Raw genomic sequence first — 6235 nt, 5'->3', positions numbered from 1 at the left:
CCCGCCTTCTTTATGGCGTACGGCGGTTGTTGCTGACCTGGCAGTCTGAGGATTTCGGCGGACATCCCTCCTTAATGGCGTCGATTCGCCTTTGGGGCGCGAGCGACCCTTCGGCAGCCAGGCATCCTCTGGCGTCACCGAGGCGTCACCCACCTTTCCGCCTATTTAACCGGGGGCCTTCCTCCGTCCGCCTTTCTCTTTACAGACATCTTCGAGTTTCTCCTTTGCGTTGCTGCCATTGCCGTCGGACTGTTCGCTTGCTCCTCCTTTGACGCTCTCGGAGCCGTTCTTCCTTTTCTTCCGGTGAGTTGCCCCATTCTTCAATTTAAGGCTCTCCATACTTTCTCCTTTTGTATTAGGGTACTCCAGTCGTTCCGGTCCTTTCCCCCTTCTTGACCCCGTCCTGACCGTAGATTCACTGGCCATTAGGGATGGGCGAAGTGAGAGCAGACCGCATTAAGACGGAGCTGGTCGCTGAAGACCTAGATAGGTTCGTGGCTCGATACCACCTTCCCGAGGCCTGCAATGTTACGCTCCCGGGGCCTGAGGAGAGGATGTCCCATCCTCCTCCAGGGAAGGTCGCCATCAATGAGGGCATTCTTCAGGCTGGGTTTCGCTTTCCCCCCTCGGACTTAGTTGTGCAGGTGCTTCGGGGTTTAAGAGTGGCGCCGACGCAACTGGTGCCGAACTCATGGCGCGCCCTGACGGCCTTCCAGGTTCTCTGCCGCATGCACGAGATTCCCGCCACCCTGAATGTCTTTTGGGAATGCTACGGCCTGAGCGGCCACCCCCAGGACAAAGGGTGGTGGTGCTTTGCGGCGCGGCGAGGGTGCGGCCTCGTCAAGGAGGCTCCTTCCTCCATTCACGGCAGGAAGGAGCGTTTCTTTTTCATTGACGTAGATCCCTCTTGGGGAATCAGGGCAACCTGGGAGACGCCGATGAAGTCCCCGATTGGCCTATCGAGGTTGTCGAGGGAGGAATCCGATGGCGTCGCCGTCTTGAAGGGGTTGGTTGCCGAGGGCCGGCTCCCCTCGGTGGCTTGCCTTATTTTCCATCCGAACCTGCGCCATTTCCCTCGCTTCTTCCAAGAGATCCAGGTTCCCTCAGAGTTGCTCCGAATTGGCCTCGGGTCGGTGCGCGGCCACCCGAGGTGAGGGGAGTCCGAGCTCCACGGGGTCAACAGCTTCCGTGCCATAGGTTAGGCTGAAAGGCATCTCCCCGGTAGGGGTCCGATGCGTGGTCCGATACGCCCAAAGGACATTCTCGAGTTCTTCGACCCAAGCTTGCCCCGTCCGACCGATTCGCACTTTGATTCCTTGGAGGATTGTCCGATTTGTGACCTCGGCCTCGCCGTTGGTTTGGGGATGCGACACAGATGTGAACCGATGCTCGATCCCGAACTCCTCGCAGAAGTCACGGAAATGCTTGTTGTCGAACTGTCGGCCATTATCCGAGATGAGGACCCGAGGTACCCCAAATCGGACAATGATGTTCTTCTTCACGAACTTCCGGACTTGCGCCTCCGTGATAGTGGCCAGCGGCTCTGCCTCCACCCACTTGGTGAAGTAGTCGATTGCAACAATCAAAAATTTCCGCTGAGCTGAAGCGACGGGGAATGGTCCAAGGATATCCATTCCCCACTGGGCGAAGGGCCAGGGCGCAGTGATTGGTGCCAAGGGGACAGAAGGGACTCTCTGGACGTTGGCGTGGCGCTGGCAGGCGTCGCATTTCCGTACATGATCCTTTGAGTCCTCCAACAAGGTAGGCCAATAATAGCCTTGCCTCATGATCTTGTGCGCCAAGGACCTAGCCCCCAAGTGTGATCCGCAAACGCCTTCGTGGACTTCGCCGAGGACGTAGGCCGCTTCCGAGGGGCGGAGGCACTTTAAGAGGGGGGCGGTGAACGAGGTCCGATACAGCCTCCCTTCATAGAGTACGTAGTGGGCGGACTTCATAACAAGTCGCCGAGCTTGATCTTCGTCTTCAGGGAGGATCCCTTCGGCGAGGTAGGCGACAAGCGGGTCCATCCAAGACGGCTCCGGATCAATCGCCATCACCGCTCCAGCCTCGCCGATGCTCGGGGTATCCAGGGTCTCCAGATAGATCGCCCTCGACAAGTTGTGCGCGTCTGCGCTCACTAAGCGGGACAACCTGTCGGCCCTGGCATTTTCACTTCTTGGGACCTGCTGGATGTCGACACTGCCGAGGTCGGGAATGAGTGCTTGCACCTTCCGGACGTAATTCTGCATGGTCGGGTTTCGGGCCTCGAACTCCCCACGGACCTGCCCGACCACCAGCTGGGAGTCGGTGAAGACCTTCAGGCGCCGGATGCCGAGCTCCTTGGTGAGTTTGAGTCCCGTGACTAGGGCCTCGTACTCCGCCTCGTTGTTGGTCACTGGAAATTCGAACCTCAAGGCATACTCGGCTATCACTCCATCTGGACTGGTAAGGACCAGCCCGGCCCCTCCACCTTCGGGGTTCGACGACCCATCGATGTGAAGCGTCCAAATCGGGAGGTCGAGGCTGGGTGTTTCCGGCGACCTAGGTTCCGCCTCCTGCACCGTGCACTCAGCGAGGAAATCCGCGAGCGCCTGAGCCTTGATGGCGGGTCGGGGCTGGTAGCGGATGTTGAACTCACCAAGTTCTATTGCCCACTTCACCAGCCGTCCCGCATTCTCTGGATTGCTGAGGATCTGCCGCAGCGGTTGATCGGTCAAGAGGGTGACAGAATGGGCCTGGAAATAGGGGCGAAGCCTCCTGGTCGCGGTCAGCAGCGCGAAGGCGATCTTTTCAGCCTTCGTATACCGCATCTCGGCATCCCGTAGGACCCGGCTGATGTAGTACACAGGCTTCTGGAGCTTTGTCTCTTCCCGAACCAGTACCGCACTGACTGCAGTTGGGGAGACCGCCAGATAGAGGTAGAGCATCTCCCCTTCTTGCGGCTTGGACAGCAGGGGAGGAGACGCCAAGTATTCCTTGAGCTGGTCGAATGCTGCTTGACATTCGGCCGTCCAGCGGAAGTCTTTCGGGCGTTTCAACACCTTGAAGAAAGGTTGGCAGCGTTCGGCCGATTTTGCCACAAATCGTCCGAGCGCGGCGACCCTCCCAGCGAGCTCCTGAACCTCCTTCACTTTGGTCGGAGGGGACATATCTTGGATGGCCTTGATTTTGTCCGGGTTGGCTTCGATCCCCCGCTGGTTGACAATGAAACCGAGGAACCTCCCGGCCGAAGCGCCAAAGGCGCACTTCGCTGGGTTCAGCTTCATGTGAAACTTCCGCAAGGTGGCGAAAGTCTCCTCCAGATCCGCGATGTGCTGGTCTGCATGGCGGCTCTTCACCAGCATATCGTCCACGTACACCTCCATGTTCCGGCCGATTTGCTCTTTGAAGATTTTGTTAACGAGGCGCTGGTAAGTGGCGCCAGCATTCTTCAGACCGAAGGGCATTACCTTGTAACAGTACAGCCCCCGGTCTGTTATAAAGGCAGTTTTCTCCTCGTCCTGTGGAGCCATCATTATCTGGTTGTAGCCGGAGAAGGCGTCCATGAAAGACAGCAGCTGATATCTGGAAGTCGCGTCGACCAGTTGGTCTATCCGCGGAAGCGGAAAGCTATCCTTGGGGCATGCCTTGTTCAGGTCGGTGTAGTCGACGCACATCCTCCACTTTCCGCTCGCCTTCCAGACAAGTACGACATTTGCCAGCCATTCGGGGTAGCTGACCTCCCTTATGAATCCTGCCTCCAAGAGTTTGTCTACCTCCTGGTCGACCACTCGGATCCGATCCGGGGCACAGTGTCTCTTCTTCTGTTTTACCGGTCGGTGGGTCGGGTCGACGTTGAGGGCGTGAGAAATGACCTCCGGGTCGATCCCAGGTACATCGGCCGCCGACCAGGCAAACACATCGACATTGGCTCGGAGGAATTCCATCAACCGGGCCCGAGCTCCCAGGTCGAGATTGGCGCCGACCCGGATCGTCCTGTCCGGGCGACCTTCCTCGAGGGGAACTTCGATCACACCCTCGGCCGGCTCCCCGTGCCGCAAGGCCACCTCGTCTCTGGCGTCGAGGGACTCGACGCTTAAGGCTTCTACGGGCTTCTTCCCTTTGAGAGTTGCTAGGAAACATTGCCTTGCGGTCGGTTGGTCACCTCGGACCTCTCCAATCCCGGCCGCCGTGGGGAACCGCATGAGCAAGTGGTACGTAGAGACCACCGCGCGAAGGGCGTTCAGTCCGGGTCGTCCGAGGATAGCGTTGTAGGCCGAGGGAACACGGACGACCAAGAACCCGAGCCGCACCGTGGCTTCTGCGGGTGCAACGCCCGCAGTCACAGGCAGCTCAACGACACCTTCGGCCGAGATAGCGTCACCAGTGAATCCTATGAGGGGGGTGGATGTTTTGTGCAACAATTGTCTGGACAAGCTCATCTTTTGGAAGGCCTCGTAAAACAAAATATCAGCTGAGCTTCCACTATCCACAAGAACACGCCTTACATCATAGTTTGCCATAGTGAGGGAGATCACCATGGCGTCATCGTGGGGGGTCTGAACCCCCTTTACATCTTCATCACAAAAAGTGATTACATTACCGACCCTCTGCCTCTTTGCGACGGCTGCCCCTGACGCTTCAGTCGAGCCTCCTGCGTTCCTCTCGGGCCGGGGGCAGCCCCCAGTGATAGTGTGGATCACGCCCGCGACGGGTCGATTCTGCTCCCGAGGCTCCTGAGGGGCCGGATCGGCCGGACGCGGGTCTGCGGGGGGACGTCGGTCGTTCACATATCGACCGAGACGCCCTCGGCGGATGAGAGCCTCGATCTCGTCCCGAAGCTGGAAGCAGTCTTCGGTGTCGTGGCCGTGGTCCCGGTGGTACTCACAGTACGCCCGAGAGGGCCTCCTCCCAGGAATCTTCTTCATCTGTCTCGGGACCGGGAGGTCCTCCCGCCCCTTGATTTCCATGAGGATCTGGGCCCGGGGAGTCAGGAGAGGAGTGTACCGGTTGAAACGTCGGGGCGGAGAACGAGGGCGTAGGGCGCCGTGGTTCCTCGCCGGCGACAGGCTCCTGCGCCGACGTTGAGGTGTCGGGCTCCTCCTCTGGCGTGCCTCTTTTCGCCTTTTCTTCCCGAGCTTTGGAGGGATCTCGGCGGCCTCCTTGCTCCGGTGGGCGGCCGCCTCCTCGGCGTCCGCATACTGGTTCGCCCGGGACAACAGCTCCGGGAAGCTCCGCGGCAGGCGTTTGTCCAGGGAGAAGGTGAGTCTGCCCTTTCGGAAGCCACGCTTCAGGGCTGAAAGAGCCACTTCCTGGCTCAGGTTCCGGACTTCCAGCGTAGCCTTGTTGAAGCGGGTAAGATAATCCCGCAAGCTTTCTCCCTCGTTTTGCCGGACATCAAAGAGGGAGTCGGAGACCAGTCGCCGCCGGCTACTGACGGCGAAATGGGTGATGAAGAGGCGAGTAAACTGGTCGAAGGACTGGATTGAGTTAGCCTCCAAGCCGGCGAACCACGCCCTTGCCGGGCCACGGAGGATCGCCGGGAAGGCCTTGCAGAGGAGAGGATCTGATGCTCCGTGGAGGAGCATAAGGGTCCTGAAACTCTCGACGTGATCCCGCGGGTCCGCCGCCCCGTCATAGGGCTCGATCGCCGGCATTTTAAACTCCGGCGGATTCGGGGTCCGCAGGATCCTCGAGGCAAGCGCCGGCTGGGAGGAGATCTCCAAGTCGGCGAAGGGATCTTTGGAGTGGCCCTTCAGGACCTGGAGTTGTCGGTGGAGATCGTCCACCCGCCGGTCCAGGGAGCGCGACCGGTGGGTGGGAGACAAGGAGCACCGAGAGGGGGACCGACTGGAGCGCGGGTTCCTTGAGGACTGGGGGGTCTGGGAACGCGCCCGGGCCCGCCTCTCGTACCCCGCGCAGCTCCGATGGGAAGGTCCCGGCAGAATGGACCGTGCTCGAGAATCTTCCTCGCGCCGGCGCTCCTCCCCATGGGAGAGGAAGGAGCGCGGGTTGAGGAGGACAGGTGAGCGCTCAGGGAGCGGCGGCTCCTGGGCCCGCTGCGGCGCCCGAGACATCACACCCTGCAGGTTCTGCACTGCCTCCGCGAGGGTGCGAACCTGCTGGGCTAACTGGTCGAACTGAGCAGCTTCGACCATCTGAATGGGGGGTGGAACGGTGGAGTGTTGCTGAGAATGTGTTGGAGACGCAGCGGCCTCCCGGCCGGAGGCGCGAGAGGCCCCGCGACCGGAGGCAT

Source organism: Phoenix dactylifera, unplaced genomic scaffold (genome assembly GCF_009389715.1).
Source record: "Phoenix dactylifera cultivar Barhee BC4 unplaced genomic scaffold, palm_55x_up_171113_PBpolish2nd_filt_p 000791F, whole genome shotgun sequence".
NCBI lineage: Eukaryota > Viridiplantae > Streptophyta > Magnoliopsida > Arecales > Arecaceae > Phoenix > Phoenix dactylifera.
The sequence above is the reverse complement of the archived record's forward strand: the minus strand, read 5'-3'. Positions refer to the sequence as shown.